General features: G+C 32.4%; 1 protein-coding gene across 1 annotated transcript in view; it reads left to right on the top strand.

Annotated features, from left to right (window-relative positions):
* Nucleotides 1-205: 205 nt before the first annotated feature.
* The window catches only part of LOC150108980 (uncharacterized), a 180,162-nt gene continuing 154,697 nt past the window's right edge, over nt 206-25,670 (top strand). Inside the window, exon 1 of the mRNA XM_090404717.1 lies at nt 206-326. The gene's annotated coding sequence lies outside the window, so the exon portion shown is untranslated. The remainder of the gene's footprint in view (nt 327-25,670) is intronic.

Consider the following 25,670-nt stretch of genomic DNA (forward strand, 5'->3'; position numbering starts at 1 on the left):
TCACAATCCCTTCTGAGAAAATGAATAAACGTGTTCTATGGTTCTCGAAATGGTGACAGTTTTTTTTTTTTTTTTACTTATTTCTTTACAAATCCTGTTAAATATTTATACAAGTATCAAAGTATTAGCGTTTCATAAGTTCATTACTTGATATTTGCAATGAGCAAACTTTTACCTTTTATATAAATGCAGCTCGAAAACACAAACTCTTCAAGACCGGATGCAATCAGGCACGTTTGCAAGAGTGGGTATTCCCAAAGTTGACTCATCGAATTATTGGTGCTAGCATTGTATAGTTTGGAAAACTACGTCGGGAACTTGTTCAGGTAAGTGCAATGCTATGTTGTCCTACCTACTTAGTTAGAGAAAGATACTTCTATTATCACTTCAGTACAAGGATTGCGAAGAACAGTCGAAAGGTAAATAGGTTGTGATTGCACATCTGAACAAATAGCGAGTTAAGATGTGGGCAATTACTTTATCTCTGCCGCTAAACACAGAAGAGATGATGACAAAGGGGTTACTCTAAGAGATTGCACGATGCTAAAATAATGAACAGACGCTTTCTTCGCATGTACTGAAAGGTTTATCGAGATCTAAACGCCAAGGGGGGTGGAGAAGATAGCGTAATTCTAGATTAATTGCAAATAAATAAAACGAAACACTAGAAGAGCCAAGTGAAACGAAGAAAAGTACAAACTAAAAAAAGGATCAGAACAAAGTCTGATAAGGAAAAAAAAAAGTGATGTCGAGAAAGTTTTCTTGTAAATAATAAGAAAGGATAAAAGAAACACGGCAAAAAAAGTTTTTATACTTTAATTTGACACAAAATATTAATTATACGTAAACATACATACACATGAAGACAACAGAAATTTTATTTAAATTTCTGATTAGCTTTTTTTGATAATTTTGTGGTACTGGTCGAATTTCAGAGGAGGATAATTATATTTTCAGCAAATAAAACAGTAATATTGACCAAGCAGTAGGTTTTAAATTACACCTAAGTATCTGTCTTCTTAGTATTCGGCTCACTTTTAACACAAGTATTGCTTCTTAGGAGTTAAACACTTTTTTAAAGACGAAGTAGATAAAATAGTACTCAAAGAATCATCACTGATCAAAACTGAACGATCTGACTTGTAGTGATTTCTACAAAGAAGAAAAGAAAAAATCGACTTTTGGCCATTTACTTTACTTTTCTGCGTTTGTTGCTGAATACTTCTGTAAAAAGTGTCCAATCGATTATATTCAATGTGAAACTGGAGTTACACGTGATAGAATTTGGACCTTTAATGATTCTTGCAAAACGATTATTTAACGACTCTCTCTGCAATATTTTTCTTGCAGAGAAAAATATTGTAGAGAGTCGTTAAGATGCAGATAACTACACCAAAGAATATCTTTTCATGCATAAAGAATTTTAGAAAAAGCAGTAGTAAAAGTATTTAAGTGTGGATATTCCTGGATAATAAGAGATATTTAGAATGAGAAGCATTTACACTGAGGGTTTCAAGATTGCAATGTTTTCAAAATTGTTCCTTCATAAGCTCAAAGGAAAAGACATCAAATGGAAAAATATATATTCATCTAAATTAAGTTGGCGAATACTAAAAGATTATCATACTTTGAGAAAGAGAAACGACAAGAAAGATATAAAATGACATCACATTTGTCAAAGCCGAAGCTTTTCTTGATATTTTAAAAATTTTTGTAAATGGAAAATATAGCCAAAATACAGGAACAAACGTAATGAGGAATATTTAACATTATCTTATAGGAATGGTCACGGAATAATACTGACTTACTAAAAGACAACTTGCGTTGTTCTCTTTGGATTGCTTTCTTGGTAGAGCAAAGTGTATTCGATAGAGAAGGAGACTCGTTGTTAGCTCGTTTTGAAAGGGAGTATTTTCCGAAGTAGTTTATGGTATCACAATTAATTCTATATTCATTTTGAATACTCGCACGCTATCTTCTTTAGAGTTTAGAAAACTCCACTGCCTAGTTTATCTATTTACTAAAGAACATTTTATTTTCATCTTGAAACAAAAGATACCTCTAACTCAATCACGAAATATTTAAAGATAATTATTTCTTTTTTTTCTGTTCCTTATTTCTAGTAATCTAATTACTTTTTTGTAAGTATTATTAACCGTGATTACAGAAATCAAATTATTATTTTTTGCCTTCTGGAAGAAACATTTTAATGCAGAAGGTTAATTGGTTTTGGACAAAAAAGCGAGAAATTGAGAGAACAAGAAATGACAACGGAAATAATTAAGCTATACATAAACTAATTATCGAAAGGTGTCAGAAAGTAGGAGAGAAGGGGAAGGGCTGAAATGTCTTGTCTTTAGTAATAACATCGCTACTAAATCACATCTAATTAATTAAATTTAGTTATTAAAATGCTTTTTGTTATTCATTGGAAGATAGCTAATAATTACATTATTACAGGTGTTTCTTATTTTAGCTAATCATCACATGTAATACATTTATGAGTTTAAAAAATAGCCCTCCTTAATTAGGAAACAGCTCAAAATATAAACAGACGTGAATATTCTTAAACACAAATCTTTGATTTTATACGAGATTCCTTTCAAAAGTTTCCTTCGAATATTTAAATCTTTTACAGCAGAAACTAAATGATTTTCCCATTGGAAACGCATAGTTAAAAAAGAATGCAACCTAACAATTAAAAATTATTCAGAAACTGCGTTATAATAACTTCTTTCTGATCAGTGGACCCAAATGTTTTAAAGCCTGAGGCCAGTCACGTATGTAACTCCTCAAATGCCATATAAGAAAATCGGCGTCCTTAACAAATTAAATTTTGATAAAGCGTGCCTCGTCTCCTTACCTATCAGGACAGGTGCTGTTGATCTGCAAGTGTACATTTCGAACTATTCTTTATTCATATCAGGTCTAGAAAGTCCCATTTATCTTCACTGGTCCTCAAAATAGTGGCGCCATCTCTTAACAACTTATTGAACTTTTAGTATGTTAATATCTGACTTGTGCTGTATATTGTATATGTCGATCCCACACTAAGAAAGTTGCGGAAACAACACTACATTTATACAGTCTGTGGACTAAAGGTTGTGAACAAGGCTTGGATCAACTGAACACCACAATTGATCCAATGAGAATTGCATATTGATTTAATAACTGATTTACACATCAGAACATTTAAACGCAACAAATTGTACTACGTGTTATCAATCAAGGGGGGGGGGTAATATCTACTATCTCATTTATTTCACCGTTAATACATAAGATCTATAATCCGTTATTATTTTCTTATTCAATATTAATTTTCTGAAAATTTTCAGCAAATATACTCAATCGATGTATGTTTGATTCTTTATAGATTTATACGATAATTTCTTCAATTCTTTTCGTGTTCTCTAGCGATATCTATACCACATTAGCATGGTTTCTTTCATATATAAGATATCTAGAAAGTCTGAAAACATCGGAAAAATTACATTTTCGAATAATGCACTCAATATTTTTTCTTCCACGTCACCTCCATACACCTTTGTAGACAAATTATCGTATTCCTCTGTAATAGATGGAGATTAACATCACAACAGATGATTGCAATTCGCTCTTGCAGATTCTTTGGCACATTTACACTCTCTTGTATGGATCATCCTCTGTCACATGATATGATAACTGAAATTTTTAAGGAGGGAAAATTTGCTTCCCTAAAATGCCCGTTTTGCTACCTTATCATGTTTCTAGGCTTTTCAGACACGATTAGATTTTTAACTTTGGGTTATTATGAACCATAATAACGATAAAGAGCCGAGATTTGTTCTGGCTCATCATGTTCCGTATTTGTAGTGTCTCAGCGATTACATTAAGAGTTATTAATATTTATGTGGGGTGTTTCGACAATAATATTTCTCTTGTGATAGCTCCCCAGTCTCAAAGTAACGTTAGTGAAATAAAAAAAAATATGTATTATATGCTTTATTAAATGTTAACACTCCAACTTGTTTTCGTAGCCAATTTCTCACCTTTGCTTTGACTTGTTATTTTCAAAATGAATGCCTTTGAGATGACACTTGAATTCGGGAAATAACCAGAACTCGTATAAAGCCAAGTCATGGTTGTAAGGAGGATTCGGAACTTCAAAGTCAGTCTTTTCATATGCCATTGAAGAGAACGCACTCGTGTGGGCCTGGCGTTATAGTGCTGCAAAAGAAACGTGACAACGTTCTTCAGTTGTGAGCATGCGCGGCAGCGACACGTCCGCACACGAGACACAAGTCTCCCGCTCACTGTCAAAAATGACAAAAAAAAAAAAACTGAGATGAAGCGACAGTAGCTCATGTTAAGTTACAAAAGTAACGTTCTTTCGATATCCCATCCCATTTTGACTTTTGTGTTAGGCTCATTAAGCCTAACTGTCAAGGCCAAGAAACTTGTTCATTTCAAAAATCTGACTACTGCTTATTTAAAGTACGATTAAGCCTATCTGGATTGTCTGCTATATCTGTAAATGCGTGAGTTCTTTTAGCCGGTTTGCCTGTTTTGCAAATGAATTCACTACAGCCCAGACTTCTACATATTTCCGAAATGGAGAGATATCTGAAGGGTATCCATTTTGAAAATAACAAGCTGATCATAGTAGAAGTGAGAAAATGTCCGTCGTATTTTTTTTTTAATTCCCCACTATCACTAAATTGTTTTTAAAATTCTCTGACAGGTGTATATCTGAACATTAAAAGCATTTATAGTACAAAGAAACTTTGATATTTCACACATATTTTATATTTCTATTGAGTGACTCAACATTCATTCTACACTACGTTAATTCGATCATTCACTTTTCTTTATACTTTTGCAATTGTCTGTTATTTATTATTAATACGATTTAAATTCACCTTTATTAATAAAAAATACAGCAAACCGATGACTAAACGACTCGAATAATGAGTGAAAATAATAATGAATAAATGGGGAAAAAATAATAATTAACTATTATAAAAGACCATCACTTGCCCGGCATATGTGGGAACTGTTGCAAGTATTATTTAATACATGTATGTTCTTACGTGTAAAAAATATTTATTTTAATGATATCTGAACTGTTTCAATACTAATTATAGAGCGCTATCAGCAGGGATGCATAAACTACATATTAAAATAATAATAATAATAATTGGCCTATGACAAATTGGAGACATTCATGTACGGTAACATTCGAAGGGTAGATGAGTGATGCATCCTTTGTGCATACGTTTTTTCATGTTTTTCCAACAAATATAAATAACCATTATATATATGAAAATTACATTTATAATAAAGCATAGAAGAGATCGTCAATTTTATTTTGCAATAGTTTATATTACGATGGTTTGAACAAACAGTTTGCAAATCATTCCTCTTTTTCGACAACGTAATTGATGTTAGATTAAAAAGTATTACTATTCCTCATACATGCACGGTTTGACATTAAACATAAGAGCTACGAGTAATAATATCTTTTAAAAAGTAACAAAAACACGATATACAATAATATTATATATCGTGTTCTATACTTCTGTAGTGCCGATAAAGCAGATGAAAATGCTGTAACGTATACTTACACCACCAAGAGCTACGCACCTGTTCCCTCACACGGACTCCATGACTTATTGTATTATCAGCCCAGTCTAAAGCGAGGAATTATTAGCACACTTAGCACTAAACAATGTACACGTTATAATAAGGGAAACAGAAAATAAAAATAATAATAACTTATTTTTTTCCCTGCTAACCTTCACTAGGAAAACTACTATGTAGGAATAAAAATTACCACAATAAACACGGAAAGAAAATCCAGAGGACCATTAATTTTCACTATATGCAAATAGTACTTTTGAAAAGCATGCCACCGATGTCAATGAACATATTGAACTCTATAGAGAACACCCAGACTATACTGAGATAAATACTCTGTAGAAACCATGATAATTTTTATTTATAGGTGCTGTTATGTCGTAATATATTACAATAAATAATAATGAACTAAATATGGTACTGTGTAATAACATGGTTTGCATTTAACACATTATTTTCCTTTCCGTTGCAATAATCAACAAGTCAAGAAATAAATAATTTCAAAAAAGGTACATTTCATCAAAGCATTCTTGTATAGTAGCACAATTCATTATCACCATTGAACTCGGAGGCATTTGATGCATATAGAATACAAGTATCATTCTTATTTTTGTTCAATGGAAAGAAACAAACTTCTAAGTCCAATATTTCGTGTTAATCACCAAGTCATCCTCACATCTATAGCGATAAGTAGACACGCATGCACCTAGCGCGTAGAGGAAAGCAACAATACAGTGAGGACCCAACAGCCTACATACAGACTTGATTGCTTCTTTAATTCCCAAGATAACACAAGAAAAGGAGTGAATAATATTTATTCAAAAGCCATATGTTTCGACCTGAAAATTATCGATCATCATCATCAGTGGCAAACAGTAATTTAATACAAAGTGGAACTCGAATAATGGATTGATTTGAAACAGTGAGAAAAACGCGTATTTTTATGCACGAAACCACGCAAAGGCATATCTGGAGAAGCATTGTATTATTAGTTATTATTAACAGTATTATTAATTTGAAACTTTCATTACGTGTGATTATAATAAAACTATTCGCATTTTTGATAGTGAGAGACAGTCGTTCCGATTCAAGTCCGGATGAAGTAAGACTTCGACGCTTTCTTTAAATAGTCGTTCGAACTTATAGCGACAACAGTGGAATAAGCGCGTTTCAGACCATATGATATTGTGGTCTGTATCTTTTCCCTGTGGTGCAAGGCACTATTTTTCAGATTTCGTACTGATGATATAACACAGGTGTTCTTGTATTCTTTTCTCCACTGAACATTCAGTTTGTCCGAAGTAAGAAAGATGACAGTCACGAGGAACTTGGTAGATACCAGAAAGAGGGGAATGTTTAACTTTAGAAGATGGAAATCATGATAATAGTTTGCTGGTTGGAAATAAATGTAGCCACTAGATTGTACTTCTTAAGATCTCTAGAAATTGTTTCTGAGATGCCATAATATGTATTATATAGGGATTTCAATCAGAGCAGACCACAGATGTTCTGTGGTCTGCTCTGAGAAGCCATTGAATTCCATATATCTTCTGACATTCAAAAGCTCGTGTAGTTTGCAGCAAAGAGCATGTAATGTGAGCACCATGGAATCAAGTTTTGATAATTTTTCAGGTCAAAATCTATGGCTTTTGAATAAATATTATTCACTCCTTTCCTTGTGTTATCGTGTGAAATGAAGACACCTTGTGACACAACAACCTGATTGGCGCCCTCTATCGAAACGATTAGCTTCATCTTGATTATTCGGCCGACAGTCTGACAACTATAGTTTCCCAGAATCTGGGAGAATGCTTTGGTGACTAAGACTGGCTTAATAATTAAATAAATGTATTTCTTTATTGTCCATAAACAATAACAGCTCAGTGATAATCATTGTCTAATGATGCATAGTAGTAATATAGACAGATAACTTTCTTTGTCTAATTTTATTATTGAATGTAGTCGAAACTTTATCAAAATCTACGAATGTGGTTTGATGATATTTTGAATTATGCAACTCGTTAAAATTTAACTGTAATTTTCGATATGCATTTAAACTACAATAATAAAATAGTCAATGTTTAAATTGCGTTTTTATGACTATCTTAGATCATTTTTATGCCGTGTATTTGCGGTAAACAAATGAACACTGGCAGAGATGATCTCTACGTATACTGATGTATGACATCATGAGTACATCACATGATTTCCGGTTTCAGTTGTTTTACACGGTTATTACGAACAAAGGTACAGAGAGGGAGAGAATATTTCCTTCAGTATTGAGGGAAGTTATTGCTTTTATTTGGGTTTAAAACAGTACGTTTTGATTGCTGTCTCCTAAGAAGGAAACAGCAATCAAAGAGTGGTAGGGAAATTATCTGAAGAAACTAAGCGATAATTCATGACTCATAAATTCTATGGAATATTTCATCTATTCCATAGATGAAATATTCTATGGAATAGATGAAATATTATAAAATATTTATAATATTTATAAAAAATTACTAAAATATTATAAAATATTTTAGTAATGTGCTAAAATATTTTAGCTTTTCTTTATTGTCTCCAGTTTTACACGAAAGTTCTTTATGTTTCCAATTTCTGTTTCCACTATGACGATTATAAACAGCCCACCAGTTGAAAAGTAGATCTACTTGATTGCAGTATTTCTAAACACAGAAAGTTGAGAAGTAATGGCAAAGAACTCAAGATCAGGTTACGTAATGTTCGCATATTTCGTTCTTGAGTAGTTATTTAGCCATAAAAACGTGAAAGCATTATTTCACCACCACCATCACCATGTTATCATATTTAGAGAAAATAAACATAGAATTAATATATTTTGAATTACGTTTAACTTGTAATCTCCATACTGTGGACCTTCGTAACCAATTCTGATGCGACTAGGTTATCTGTTCTCTGTCAGGTATACTCTTTAAGCGATAAATGCACAACCCATCTAAATCTATATCGATTAGTCGTCGTGATAAAGGAATTAGTATAAATTTAGATTCATATCCATCAACTATCCATCGAAATGTTGATATTCCATCAACATTTCGATAAATATTCAGACTTTTCCCTCAAGAACGCCACGTAATCCTGTGTTGTAGTTACTGAATCATTTAGTAACGGCAGTATTCAATTAATTATAACAGTTCAAGTGATTTTTGCTAAAATTAATGCGTTTGTCATTCCATTTGCGGGGTGACAAACAATTGTTTAATTTTAAATGCTAGTCAATCTTAAATTATCAAATATCTTAAATGAATAATTCATTTAAAATTAATATTAAGGCATACGTGATCCATTATTGCAATAAAGTCATGAATATAGCTTACATAGAGATCATTATCTCACTGCCGTGAACGGCCAATTGTGAGTACAGCTACAAAAAAAAAAAAAAAAGCACTTCTCTTAAAACCAAAGAATAAGTAATCATAGTTTAGTGAGCCTAATTTTAGTATTTTCTGAAGTAAACAGGAAGATGTCCCAGGATGAATCCCATTTCTTGTCAATAGCCGTAAAACTCATTACCCATCATCCTTATGAAGACGGTTTGAGCAAGAAGTCTTAATACGGTGTGACAAGCGCACAAATAAATGATCCTTGTTTCAAGTATTACAGACTAAGTAATTATACTCCAATGGCTGCACGCCAGCCTGTTGATTAATGAATTCTAGCTCATCGCTACTGCTACACTTATTCCATCCAAACCATGAGCCAACACAGTTTGGCGGTTGTCGGTGATTTGCATTTAATTAAAACAAAGCATTTGGCTCTAATAAACAGGAGGTGACTTAGGCGAAAATTAATCTGCCCAGTTCGTTAGTTTAGACTTTGAATCAGTCTTAAACAGACACAGAAGAGGATAATTGGTTTATGACGATCCGATGGCCAAAGTGAAAGTGATGAGCGAAGCCTCACTGGTTGGCATTACAATTTCATTAGAAGTATGGCAAGACATCGACGTCCGGAAGGCATTTTTCATCATTCTGTTGAAGGATATTACGTGTCATCTAATCTTTGACTCTTTAAGGATGGGATTAGAGTCTTGTAACGTTTAGATAATTTCTTTCATTATGTGTGTCCATCCGTCTATCTATCATTTCTTTATTTAACTTTTAACTATGATAGATGTAAAGTGTTTACTTACAGTGCTATAATCGGAAGCAATCTGTAGAGAGAGACAAAGAGAGCCATTATATGGAGTCGAACTTCCTATAATATCCATATAAAACTTTTGAGAACTTGTATGTCTTTATGCAAATGTCCATTGCTTAGCTTTTATGTAAAATAATATCTGACTTGTTTTTCTTGAAATATTATAATAAGAATAGATTTCATGCAGTTTGAAATCACAGAAAACACATAACAGTATTCATTAAATCCATTAAATAAAAATTAAATTAATAATAATTTTTTCTAAAATGTATACAAAATTAAAATAGAATAATAATAGAAATCTCTTTCTTTCTCTCTGTGTGTGTGTGTGTGTGTGTGTGTGTGTGTGTGTGTGTGTGTGTGTGTGTGTGTGTGTGTGTGTGTGTGTGTGTGTGTGTGTGTGTGTGTGTGTGTGTGTGTGTGTGTGTGTGTGTGTGTGTGTGTGTGTGTGTGTGTGTGTGTGTGTGTGTGTGTGTGTGTGTGTGTGTGTGTGTGAACTCGTTTCCCCCTATACCGTGACTATGCAGTCAGGCCCGCTATAGAAAATACTTCGAACGAAGTAAACACCGTATTCCTAGACAGATCGAATGTACTGCTTAGCATCTCCTAAAACTGTCACCCATGTCTCTTACTGCCACGATGTTTCCAAAAGTCAACAAGCAAGATCAAACCAACTGAACAGATCCTCTTCTTCCCACCCATCCCTAAAATATTGAGTCTTTATGTGGCGAAATAGGCGACAGTCCTGTCTTAGAAATAAAAAGTAAAGATCATATGTTTTTGTGGCGATGCTTTTCACATCTGTGAGGACTGTCAGTTGCACAAACTGTGTTTGATGTTATAGGAAAATATTTCTCTATCGAAGTTGACTTAAGTATAACCTATGAAAAGAAGATAAAGAGGAAAAAAAAACTGAAGAGTATTTCCCTCACATATTTATTTTTTACATAAAAAAAGCATCTAAAAATGTCCTATGATTTGATATTTTATGACTTATTTCCCACAGAAATGCAAACAAATATAGAAATAAATAACTTTAAAAGAAGTAATGCAACCGAAGTCATGTGTGAAATAACTAAAACTAAATAATAAAAATAAATAATAATATATCAATCCTGACAATACTTATGGGTGATGAATATTTATAACAGGTGTCTTTATCTTTAATTACTAACATCAACTCCAAAAGTTTGTATTTTTTTTTTCTTGTCTTTCGAAACACTTTTACTCATCAGTGCAAAAACTACCAACTAACTCATCACACTCAGACTTTCATCATTCCTAATTACTTTTGTTATATCGTGTCGTTCTGCCTATCCTCCCATTTTTTTTTCAATCTTTTTCCTTCTGTTCTGGATTTGCGAGTTCTCTTTTTAGTGGATTTGCAACCATCGTAGGTACCTTATTTAGATGGGAATACTTCCAACTTATCCGTCAACGTTATTATTCAGCGCGATCGGAAAGTAAGATAGTGCTGCAATCTCTTTCGGATTCCACTATAGAGACTGTGTGAGAAGTAAAGGATCAGGAGAGCTTCAGAACTCCCTGTTCGCATCACACTGATGAGGTAATCATTTGAGACTGCTTAGCACAAGTCGTAAAAGCACTCATCTTGATTAGTACCTCATGTCCTGCTATCTAAAAATAGACTTTTCTCTACTTTGCAGATAACCGATGTCGATATGCTGGCTACTGCTTAAGTGATGATGTTCAGATAGAGAAAGTAGAGCTATTCTTACATTAGTTTTTCTTTCTCTTCGAAGATTATGACCTGTCATTTTCGTAAGAGTGTTGTCAATATTATAATGACTTGCGATGCATAAACGTCCTGAAAGGATAATAAGAAATATACCAAAACGTATTAAGTGTGTGGGGTACTTATAAAAATGTCCTGATTTGGTCTTTTCTTGCACCCTGAGAGAGAGACACTGGAACTCTTAATATAATGCTAGAAATACTTTATGAGCACCATAAGAAGACGATAGTTCTATCTTGATGACAACTTAAGGGTTCGTAGCGTAGCAATTAATGTGTAAAAATAAATTAATCCACACTATAAAACAGAACATGTCAGTAGCTGCCGAATATTAATTACGTAAAGCTCAGGGTGTCTTTCTTTGGACACTCTTGAGATTTGATTCATAACACCATGAGGCTGAAGCCTAATAGCCTTTTTGTTTGTATAAAGCGCTTAAAAACAGTGTAAATGCATACTTTCAGTTAAGAGAGCTATATATGTATTACCGTATGATTACATTTAATTTTAATTATTATTTGTATGAGTTTGTATATCCATTTATTAAGCCTAAATGTAATTTCGTTAGGTTTCTGCAATTTTTACAGGATAGTTGATAGAACATTTACATTTCAGTTTATTTTCAGTGAATTTGAAATCACAAATCAAAACTACTAATAAAAAAAGAGACATTTTTCTTTTTATTTAGTCAGTCGGTAACTTTCAAAAGATAGCTCACTCTAACAGTGAACACTCATCAATGCTGACTTCTCTCTCTCTCTCTCTCTCCCTCCCTCTCTCACACACACACACCTTAATCCATCTATTTTGCTATTGATTTGGAGCCCAATTAGTATAACACTCGCATTCTTTAATAAAATTACAGCAGCTTCTGTTCAACATGCATAAGCCTTTAGAGTGGAATAAAAACAAAAGATAAAAAAAGTCAATCTAATTAAGCAAACTCTTTACCACCACCTCCAGTTAATTATACTGACTCTTCACCTCTGTAGCATTAAAGTTCTAAGATGCATGATCGATGTAAGCGGGATTTCGCCCCTTTTAACCCCTTCCATAATGGAGTATATAATGCACAGTTATTGCCGCGATCGAATCCTACTCACTCTTTCTTTCTTTTCTTTTCTTTTTTTTTTTATATATTTTTAGAATTCTTCAATAGACATTGCCGCATTTAGAGTAAAGTAGTGAAACTACTGCATGCGTTTTACTTACAGTAAAATAGTGTTCTTTCCGAATAAACCATGGCTATGTTTTTGATTACAATCTGCGGCAATGAATGAATCCGTGTTATTGTCTGTTTTAGGAAATATGAAACAATACTAGTTTCTGGTTTATTGCTCTTCTCGTAGTGGAAACTGATACTGAGCAGTTGTTGTTGTTCTTCCAATACTTGTTGATGACGTCATTTCCCACAGTAATTTGGCGTTTGTTCATTTCCGCACGCTTCACTTAGGCGCGCACTGTGGGCTTCAGCATGCAGCTAACGTCTCGTAGAGCAAACAAATAAAGCTTGGCTTAATGAAAGGAAACAAACATGCATTAGACTGTAACGAACGATCCATGGGTTCCACCAATGCCCAACGACCTGTAAATATCGTACCGCTTGTAATATGACACAAATATCTAACAGGGACATTTTGCCATACTCTTAATGCTTAGAAATTGCAACAAAGAGGTCGAAATCATAAAACTCTTAGTTGAGATGGTCAGCTCTAGAACACGCAGGATTTTTTACAGCTAACTCTAGAAATAATCAGTTTACATCGTTTTATCTAGACAGAATAGATATAAAAGATATAACAATCAAATATAAGTAATTTCTCCGGAGCAAGGAGGATAAAAATTATATGAATAAAAATTAATTTAATTCATATTTTGAAGGTAGTATTCTCTGAAGAAGACCAGATTAAGTTCCAGCATACTGGAACTTAATCGAACTACCAATGACATGATAACTTGAATGCCTTTTAAAGTGCCAGTATGGCTTATGATAAATATATAATCATTTCTCTGGTGGTTAACCATCTCTAATTATACAATATTCCTGCTCCTCTCAAAGATAACTTCCCATACTTTTTATTAATCGAAATTATCATCATAGCACAGTAAATTAAGGTTTTTTTTTTTTTTTTTTTTTTTTTTTGGCTAGATGGGTGAAGCAGAAATGCTTTTTATATTCCCCGTTATCTGTAGAAGAAAATGTATGGATGGCAATGCTATAGCCAATGAAATTTTAACTAATGCTCGGCTATTGCTGTTACTCTCCTGCCATGATCAGAGCTTATAAATCTATATTACCCCATCCACACAATTTAGTCACCTCGTACGACATGCATGGGCTACAGTAAATGAAGTATTTCATGGTCCCCTTAAAGGAGTCTTTGTATTATTAAAAATAAATGGTGTTTAAAAAATACTCATAATATAATAAAAAGTTGTTTAAACATAATTATAAATAGATTTCGGCGAAAATTTATATTTCTTTTTTCAATAAATATTTTTTACTGAAAATAAAATTTATTATTTATGTTATGCGTTAAATTATATGAAAAAAAATATTGAAATATCGTAAACCGTGCCCACTCATAACAATAACTATAAGAACAACAAACCTCTAAGATGATATATTTTCCTTTTCCTGATTAGATCGAACGAATCCCATTTCTACTTCATCACAAACCAGGCGGATTAGAGTAGCTGCATTAAGATTTCTGAGAAATTAATCCTGCCTAAAAAGTACGGTTTCTTATAACCTTTAATGCGGTTTTCATTTTTTTGTTTGTATCATTCGTTGGAAGTTATTCTTTTCATCATATTTTTAGTCTTACGTTTTCCCCTTTCACATCAGGCTCGCGATCTTCCTTTAATCATTTCCATAGTTTCTTAAGACATCTACTTCCAACTTCGTCAGTAATTACTTTAAATAAAGAATATCATAGGTCTGCATGAGTTTCTTCTTTCCAGAATATGTTTTTCTTTGTCTGTTCCAGTTGAATTTTCTTCTTGTTCTTCATTTCTATCACGTGTACTAGAAAAACTAAGGAAGAAAGAAAGAAAGATAAAAGTAATCGAGTTCAGTCGTTCTCTTTATTTAAATTTCAAACAAAAAAAAAATGCTCTCTCCGCCTCTTGTAGTGTTCTTGTGTTTCACTTCAATCTGCAGTTCTCTTCTTTATCTTTCTGCTTATTTAATTCAATTGTTTGTTTGTGTGTGTGTGTGTGTGTGTGTGTGTGTGTGTGTGTGTGTGTGTGTGTGTGTGTGTGTGTGTGTGTGTGTGTGTGTGTGTGTGTGTGTGTGTGTGTGTGTGTGTGTTTTAAGTTCGAAAAATGCAGTGCATTTCCTTAATTTTTGTTTGCAATGCTTATGCTTCCACTGCATTACACATTAAAAACTTTTAAAAAAATTAGGAATATATATATATATATATATATATATATATATATTGTGTGTGTGTGTGTGTGTGTGTGTGTGTATGCAAGCGACCCATTTAATAATTGAAAATTCTAAATTGCAGCTGATTATAAACTACCCCTAGTTTTCAATGCTATTTTATCGTAATGTTGCTTATTACTGAAGTAATACTGATATAAAAATGTTCACTGTTTTAGTTTGAGTATATTCTCTGGGGGGAAAAACAATGTGTTTTTGAAAATAGGAAGCAATAAATCCTGTATTTTCTCTGTTTATGCTGTTTTACAGCTGCTGGTTATTTATCTGAATTGCTTGGCTGTGTCCAATAGATGATTCGAAGAGAATAAATTATGATGCGATACACGTATTCTTTGTGACGTCATTTGTATGATACGTATTACATTTTTCACTTTTATCAATGAATATATTGCCTGTATAATAATATTATTATTTCAGCATGTCTGCAGCGTATCTTTTTCCAACTCGATAAGGTTTTTTGATTTTTGATTTAATTGTTGATTTAATCAATTTAATCAATAAATTGATTTAATTATTGGTCTTTAACAAATTAAATAAAAATTATACCTTTTTAATTCTTTTTCAAAATTAACATTTCAACTTTGTAAACTATTATACATTTCCAATAAAATAATAACAATTATTACTATCGATAATGCCTGTACTGCGAACAGGACAACGTTTTTAAAGCGATCAAATTGTTATTCTGTAATGAACAATTTTAAGTCGTATCATAATGATTTTGTATGAAAATTAACTAATAGAATATTGCAAAACAGAAGCAACTCGCATATTATCCTTTTCTAATGATTTTGAAAACTTAGGGGTTTTTGTCAGGCAAGTAAACCAGCTTTGGTAAACAAATTAAAAAAAATTGTTTTGTTTGCACATTTAAATCGCTCTTTGTGGACATTATCGTCATAATCATTGGGCTCGGCTCTGTTTGTAATATATTCATGTGCACAGTCATATATCATTAATTATTTTCTGGATAAAAGCCATTTTAACTCAGTTAGGCACGAAAAGGTCTCTATGTATTGAGAAACAGCATCTTTTGTTATTCTATGAACAAATAAAAATTTACTTAATTTATTTAAAAAACTTTTTACACTGCATTATGTGTGTCATGTAATATCCCTAGCGCGAAGCTCTTGTCAGTTCTAAACTGGACAGAATCAAATTATATTTCTTACACCTTAAAGGAACAAAATCCAAAAATAAAAATAACAAAGACCAACCTTCTTAATCGAATTAAAATGGAAGGGAGAGTCCTCGACACTTCCTGAAAATTCTCTATTTGAGTATTGAATCTTGTTGGGATTTGGGATTGTATGATTTCTGGTGCTTGTGTTTTAGTATCCAATCTTGCTTCTGTCTTTCGCTTTTGAGATGAAACTCGTGTACTGGTGAATTATTTAGCTTGTCGTAAAGGATTTTTTTAGTCCTAGGACATCATAGGCACTTGTTTACAAATTTGCTGGAGCTCAAATATAAAAAGTTCATAAATGTAGAAAGTGTGGCATTGCATTCACAAAGGAGAAGCACTGGAGCAATTCCGATCTGACGATTTTTTTTTATAACAAAAAAAAAAAATCTACAACTCCTTTAATGCATTATAGAAATATTGGAGTTGTAACATTCTCTCTTTGGAAAATTGCAATTATTTTTATTTTTTGCTATTCTGTTATTTCTGCTGCTATTTTGTTTTCATCCTTATTTTTATGAATAGAGGCACGCACTCGCACCCACCCACCCATCCATCTACCCCCCACCCATATATATATATATATATATATATATTGGAATTCAATTACTGTGCTAAGAAATCCAATGAGATCTTTATGCTAAGACTGAATAAAACGAGTTTTTATTCCAATCGTTTTGATCTGGAACTACCTGCTTATTTTTATTCACTTTTTTGCAATCTGTACAGTTTACGACGATCACAACAACAACAACAACAACAACAACACTCTGAGGTGTTCTTACAGAGTTAAGGATACTTAGACCTAACAGACACTGGACCCTGCTAGAACTCAACGTTCCAGTTGTTGTTGTTGTTGGTTCAATATCGAAAGGATGGTGAGTTTAAATAATCAAATAAAATGGCAGATTTCGGTATTAGTGACCAATTTTACAGCTAAAGGACAAAGGCAACAAAAACATCCGAAATCATACCAAAAATAAAAACTAAAGTAATAAGAAGAAAAAGATAATATCACCACAGTTTGATCTGAATTTAAAGAAGAAAAAAAAACTTAAAAGAGTGATTAAAAGAAATTGAAAGACTGTAAAGATTGAACGAGCGCCTTTGACTGGAGAGATTTCAGATAGGTAATGTCTTTTCAGCTAAATATGTTATGCGATTGTGGAAATATTACCGGGAATTTGATTTTCAAAACAGATATAATTTTTATTAACGGATATTTTTATTCGTTAATAAAAATGTTTATATTAAATAATTATTCCTTCAGCATAAATAATATTTAGTTGAGCAGCAGGAACAATAAACCACATCAAGGATAACAGTTAATCTTTAGCCTAAAAATTTCGCAATAACCGTATGGTGAATGATAACGATGTCATCCGTATCGTTTTCAGAATTCTATCGCTGTGAATTAATATTCGTTACAGGTGTTCGATTTTAAATAAAATCTAGAACTATCGATAACCAACACATTTTACTTTTTTGAAAGATCCTTAAAATTTGCTAACGATCTCTTTTTCATATCTAAATCATTATTAGACATTACCGATGAAATATCATGATGTATATCTGCATCATGGTAGAACTAAATTTATTCATGATTCATCAACGTCCTTTCTGAACCAATAATTTCATCTTTTTAGACGTGCCAAATTATTAAAATAGCTTTGGACAGTCCAAGCATAGATCATAATTCTCTTAAAACTACAGTTCTATCTTTTGTAAATTCAACTTAAGGCTAATATAAATAGAAACTAGATAATCAATGATTATTATGTAAAAACCTAAAATGGTGGAAATGCATGTGTTTCCTTAGCTGCTTGATATAAACTTTCAGAAAATACATAATGTATAATGCTTATTGTTGGAACGTGCTATGATGCTATAATCTAATATTTTAATTAGATTTTTTATTTTGTTTTATTTTTTACATACCGTAAAATTTGGGATTAGAATAAAATGTTATATTATTTGAGATACATTTTACTTTAGCGAAAAAAAAATAGATTACTGCCAATTTTTTATTAATTAATTATTTTGCCAATGTTTTATTTATTAGATACACTGCGTATTGCTTGGTTCCTTCTCTTGATGTTAAAATAAATGTAGAAAAAACATTCCATCAGCATGCTGATAAATTCCATAGAGATCACTTACTACGTAAGGTATGCGAATCTGTACGAATTCTCGAGCACTCCCATAAAACACTGCCAGGGGAGAGAGAGAGAGAGAGAGAGAGAGAGAGAGAGAATGAATAAAAATATTAAAAAGGAAAACTCCTATTGTTCATATTATAAAATATGCAAATTCTGGTTTTTGTGGAGAAAGTTTTAAAGTCTAGTACCGTTCATTGAAACCTATTGACTGTAGATAGAGAAGTTGAAGACGCAGAGAAGTTTCTCTATCTCACACAAAATGAATAGCTTTCGATGTCTGTAGTAGATTAATTAGATACGTAGCGAGGCTACGAAGAGGAATTATTTCTTCTTTCACTTTCCCAGAACCAAGAAGAAATTGTTGATGACATGAAGCCCTACTTGCTTCAATCGAAAGGTTCTTCCATGATTAAAAAGAATGAGAGGGAAAAAAAAGAATGGCGTTATTAATATTTCTATTCACTCAAAGAAACCCATCAAATTCAGAGAAAGATTCAAGTGGGATAAAAAGTGGGAGGGAATAGTGCAGAAAGATCTTCTGATGGTAAAGCATATTGGTACAGTAGTGAAACGATATTCTATCCCACCGATAAAGTAAAAAAAAAAAAGGAAATAAAAATTGTACGACTTACTTTTTGTTGGTCAGATTAACAGAAGACACCGAGATATGTAACAAGGCAATACATCATAGCGATCAAAACGAACAGAATACGCCTTTGAGTTGTATGTACGATGTAGGTTCGAGTATGCACTCACGCAGAGACCCCATTCATGTGTTAGGAAAACAGGACTTCGAAATAATAGACTATTTATTAGTTAACCGAAGAATAAGCAGCATAATATTGCATTACAGGAAGTTGCCCCACCAAAGTACACACACACACACACACACACACACACACACACACACACACACACACACACACACACACACACACACACACACACACACACACGCAATACATTACAGACCTATTATATTTAATTTAACTATTAACTATAATCATAATTGCAGTTAAATGCTTGCGAATATTTAATACTATTACTTAAAAATACTTCAAATAAATATATTATTATGTCATGTGAAAGGGAAAAAATCCATTATATATATATATATAATCATACGAAGCGAATAACACCGCCATCTTGTTAGCGGAGTGGATAGCCTCTCCTATTATCCACCAACAGACTGTAGGTTTCAATCCCAGAATCCAAACGTAGTAAGATAATTGTTGGCTCATTATACGACCACTACATCATTGCTTTATAGACGGTTTGAAGTAACTTGGTAAAAAAAAAAAAAAAAAAGACCACTTTTTGACCTTCGATTACCTAACCTTAATTTTGAACAAACAGAAAAGTAAAAATAGTTATATGGGAAAAAAGTAATATACATATAACAAAAATATAATAAAAGGGAATTTTACTTTTTAATCTGGATCAAGAGTAAAACTCCCTTTTATTATATTTTTGTTGTACAAAAGGGAATCCTTATAAAGACTGGCTTAAAGGGGCGAAGCAAGAATGCTTTTCATCTTCCCCGTTATCTGTAGAGGACAGTGTAGGGATAAGGTGTAATTGAGCTATTAAAGCTCTGATCATGGCAAGAGGGTAACAACAACAACAATAGCCGAGCCTCAGTTGGAACTTCATTGACTACAGCATTGCCATCCATTACCCTCCAAGGGTATTAATCACCGCATCTCACGGTCGATTCTCCTCCGTTTTCCCCAACCATAAAAGCTACTACTAAGGAAAAATTATATATATATGACAAAATATATATTTAAATATAAAGTGTACTACTTATTTTTAGAAATTTCGAAAACTATTTTAAAATATTAAAATTTTTACTTTCATAATAAAGTAAGATATAAGTTAGATTATTATTTCTTAGAAAAATAAAATAACATACGTAATCATGTAAAAACAGTGTGCCTTTATCATATTATTCTCAAAGTAACTCAGAATATTTAGTTAACATGTAAATAATCTTCTAAAATGTGTAATTCTAGACAAATGCTTGGCTGTAAATACTTTATGAACTTTTACAAGCTTACATAGTTAATTATCACTGGGGAAAGTTTTTATTCAGTAACCACCTTTTATTAGTAATTAATTACAATCTCGGAAAGAAGACTAAAATATTTTAGTAAGAAATATTATTTAAAAGACTAAATTATATTGCTGTAGGCATAATAAATTTTGTGATGTAATAATCACGTTAAAGTCGACTTGTTGGTGGGGGGGAGGAATCTCTTTTATGTTAGGAATGATGTAACACATTCATTTGCGCAATTTAATGAATGAGATCTGTAGTTGATAGACTAGCGAAATGTAGCACTTATATTAATTAAGTAATGTTGAAGTCTTGGTAATACTTTAGGGATTTGGTCTCTGACCTCTGTAATGCTTATGACACACTTGATGGTAAAATAACGGATGTAGCTTTGATTTTATTTCCCAACTACCACAGTGCACGATCGGTTTTGCTAAAATTATTGTATTCTGCTAACATCTGTACAGAATCAAGAATTTTATAGAACTGTTAAAAAAACGTTATGTTCGTATTTATGCCGAGGAGAGGAGAGAGGGAATCATTCAGTATTTAAAAAAAATTAAATACTTGTTGCTACTGTGGCATCATCTCTTTGACAAGACATATTAGTTATGCATGTCTAAAATGCATTTTGCACGTTCGTAACAACTACGCCATTGAGACTTCTGGTTGGAGTGTTTTGAATTACAGTTGAAAGAACTAAGATTTATTATTGTTTGTGATTTTCTTATTTTGTGGACGAAATAGTTTCCAGAAGAAAACTCCTCCCATAAACCTTACTGTATGAGGTGGATAACTCACCTTTCTTGGAAAGCCCATATAAAGGCTCAATATCCTCTTATAAGTGATTTCGTTATTTAATTTAAGAATCGCATTACATCAAAACCATATTCTACTTTGAATTCCATCCTTCTAGAAATATTTCTTTAGTATCAATATATTGGTGATATCCCAAATTACCCGTATTTAAATCAATCTTTTCTTTTTCACCGAACACCAAACTGTTTACCGATCTTTCTTTGTTCTAAGATTTATTGTGAACGTTGTAAAGTTAAACATATGCAGAAAACAAGAAGAAAAGAGAAGAAAAAAAACATGATTAACGGTCCTAATTAAACGGCTTTAATTAGAACTGGTTAAGGTTGAACTTTAAGGTTCTAAAAGAGGCTTAAAGGATCAAGTAAAATTTAATCTGGGAGATGTACAATGCAAAGTTAAGCTATTGAGTCCACTTTAGTCTTTCATTAACTCTTTGTGAGCAAAGCTGAGAGAGAAATATCTTTCTTGCATGCTGCATGCGCGCACTCACACATACATGCGCCACAACAATGAAAATAATGATGAATTTAATGTACGAGATAGAAAGTTTATTTATTCGTTATCTAGATTGATATGAGCTATGAATTGCTTTTTTCTTGTGTAATTAAATTATATATTAGACTTACAAATGATTTTTAAGACACAGAAATAAGATTCAGAAACTAATTCCAAATTACTGTATTTACATGTCAAGCAGGAGAATTCATTGCTCTCTTAGCTCGATTTTTTTTTTTTTTTCATAAATTCAATCAAGAAGCAAATGACCGAAAAGAATGTGACGGAATGAAAGAGTGGATAACAAAAAATAACTGATTGAACGTGAAAGAACGCAACATTGGCATAAACTTGCAATGAAAATTAAGATGATGTATGTGGTATGACATGATTGCCCTTTAAAAATAAATAAAGCAACAAGATAAACTTCTTTGGGGGAAAAAAAAAGAAAGAAAGAAACATCTAAGAATAAATAAATAAATAAGAATAAGAAAACAATTGGAATCCCGTTAAGTAACGGGATTCCATTGTTTTCTAATAGATAAAAAATAATTTTTTGGCCAAGTAGATTTACGAAGAAACACTGATCATGGCAGCAGTAATGATGTCGTGAAAGCAATTTCACATAATTATTAAACTGATAGGCACTACAGAATCACAAATGAAAGACCAGAAATTATGTTTATGTTTAAATGGTTATGTTTAAATGGGTGCTTGCTTCTTAAAAACATTAAATAATTGATTATGTGGAATAGCTACCGTACTTTCTCAAGTTTATTCTCTTTATTTCAAAAGCACTCTAGGAATCATCCTGGGGAGGGGGGGGGGGGTTCAATCTGGAATTATTATTATTTTTATTTATTTATTTATTTATTTTTAAGTGGGCGCCTGGTCGTAAATCACTGTGATTTTTTTCTCTTCGTGTTGTCAATATATGACGTGGGAATATACGTCACCTTGAAGTTTGGAAACTGTCACCATATAAGAGGGATTGCCCAATCGCCGATATTAGCAATTTCTGTTTATTTTTTCATCCATCGTTCTTTTACATATTAAGAGCAATGGTCTGTTACGGGTAAGTAACCTCGGCTTCGCGACGATCAAGTGGTTAACCCCATCAACATAGTCGCACGTGTGTGTGTGTGTGTGTGTGTGTGTGTGTGTGTGTGTGTGTGTGTGTGTGTGTGTTGGACAAAATCGGGAATTTCTGATATTAAATATTCAACCATTTCCAATGAGGACCTGGATACTGGCTGCTGTATGAAACTCTTATTTTTATTAATTTGTTTAATTTTGGGGTGTACCTATAATAACAGCGTGTTTTAGACTGAGTCTAATTTAGTCAGTTTCAGATGAAAGACAGAACGACATCCAAAATAAGCATACTCGGTGTCTTTCTGTCTCTCGATATACTTCTATCCTGAATTTATTTTTTTTATAAACAATCAACAATCCAAACATCTTAATGCAGTTGTTTTTGATCTATTGAGTATTTCTGTAGAAATGTCAACATTTATGTCAACTAAGTCAGTATCATTCCCACAATGATAGAATCTTCCTCAAGTGTCAAAGATTTGCTTCACGTATCTACTAACTCTGTAAAATTAATTCGAGAACTTCAAAACTTAAGAAAAATGTTCTAAGATTTTTCCAAAGTTGGCTCAGATCAGCGGAATAAAAAAATCAAATATTAATCATTTTTAATAATTTTGTAAAATCAAGTTTGACATTTTCCCCGAAAGTTAGGTTATAATTAATAATTCTGCGTATGCAGCAATGTATTACTGCCTTTACAGCTAAAATCCATAATATTTAATTTCTTAAAGACAAATACAGTGCCTATTAAAATATTCTCCTGATCCTGAAATATTAGTAATATTTCCTGGATAAATGTTTAATTCTGAAGCAATGAATTTATTAAAATGCATATCACGAAGTATGACAGATTAATAAAATACACGACACGTAGTTGGGACATTTTTATCATTCGAGCTCTTCCTATTCCTTGTCCTGTAGAAGGGTAATCACAATTTCAGTAAGAATATGATAGTACGGCAAAGTTAATTTCAACTATAGCCGATTTTCACATCAGTAATGTGGATTCTTACCATTATTTATCCGTTAATAGAATAAACATTAAGATAGGCTACACTTTCAAAGACCTGTTTATCATTTGCTATTGCAAAATTATTCTAACGGAGCTAGGAATTAATTGCAATATATTTGGGAGGAAAAGTGTAACAATTACGTTGTTAATAATTAAAAATATTATGTTAATTTCTCATAAGTCGTGAACTACAAATGTGGGTACATTTTAATTATGATTTCATAATACATTTACTGTATCCATTCATTGATAATTTTTTTTTTGAAAGTTCCACTTTCATGATGTTAAATAAAATGAACAGAATCGAAACGCTGTACAATAAACAAAACAAACAGGAAAATTAATAACCCGAGTGTTTATATGATCTCTACGTGTATTGCTGATATCTTTTCATGGAAGGATGCGCCCTATTTTGCTCTGTTCTGCTGTTATCTGTTATCTGATTGGCAATCAATAGCAAACCAACACACACACACACACACACACACACACACACACACACACACACACACACACACACACACACACACACACACACACACACACACACACACACACACACACACACACACACACACACACACACACACACACCACGTACAAAACACGTATACAGAAATATTTTCCTCATATACCTTTTATATGACATAACAATTGATCCCGCAGATTTATAGGGAGTTTACAAATATTCATATTTGGAGAACAGTTCAAAATGTAGTTGGATTATATCGATTCTCAGAATATGAGATGAATTCCCAGGGAGCAACAACAACGAACTTGTTAGCCAGAGATAACAGGAAGGAGAAGAACTTCTTTTTTATCCTATTATATTTTTTATGTTTTGTTTTTGTTTGATCGTTTGTTTTATCTTATTTTCACATGTGAATAAACATATAATAATTACAGTGACATGTTCAATGCTAAATTAGATAATCATTATACACAAATTGTATTTTCGTATGTGACCCCTTCATCCACGAAATGTTATAGTGCATTAGTATCATGGGCTGATTAATAATATTTTTTATTATAATTTTATTCTTTCATTTCCTTTTTTTTTCTACTTTTATTACATAATCTGTAAACCATGCTGAGACCAACACCACGGAACTGTTTTCGGGTCACTCTTCAAACCTCAAACAAACAAGGCGTGAAGAAAATCATCTGACATATAAAGACTTTCACGAATATCTTAATATTGCTATCGATGCTACGATGGATTTGAACCCACAGACCATTGCTTGGAAGTGAGACTCACATGGCTTTCTCGGTTAAAACCAATCTATCTTTATTTTAAAAATCCCTTTAGGAGGGGTTTTGTAAACTGAATGTGCCTTAACAAGTCTAATACGGAGATAGTATGGTATTTCATCATAAAATTTCGTTTTTATCTTCCTCTAAGCAGAAAACCCATCGATAAGCCTAACTATATGAAGAGTTATCTTAGCCTTAGACTAGTCCTGTGTCCTTTGTTGTCCCGACGTAGCTATAAACAACATTAAGTGCAAAATCAGCCTATTGATTAAATCTTTAGTTTAGGGATTAGTCGCATAAATTCTATTTCATTCTGTCGTTGTTCTAGTTTGGTTGGGAAATTATAAATAGGATATAGTTCAGTGGTCGCCAAAGTGGTCGATATAACATTGTTAGGGGTCGATTCGGGTTCAGAGGTCGATAGAAAAATATAAGACATCATTGTAGGAGTAATATTTAATTCGCTTAACTTGGATTACCTCCATCCTGAATGACAACGCAATTAAGAGTGAATCATAGGAATAGCGCCATGAATAGGACCTGTAAGATGGAGCAAGGTCATGAAAATAGTTACGGAGGCCAATCAAGTAGGCCAAAATTACGTATT

The sequence above is a fragment of the Typopeltis vanoorti genome, chromosome 2, assembly GCF_054136105.1.
Source record: "Typopeltis vanoorti isolate ZY-2024b chromosome 2, IOZ_Tvanoo_1.0, whole genome shotgun sequence".
Lineage (NCBI taxonomy): Eukaryota > Metazoa > Arthropoda > Arachnida > Uropygi > Thelyphonidae > Typopeltis > Typopeltis vanoorti.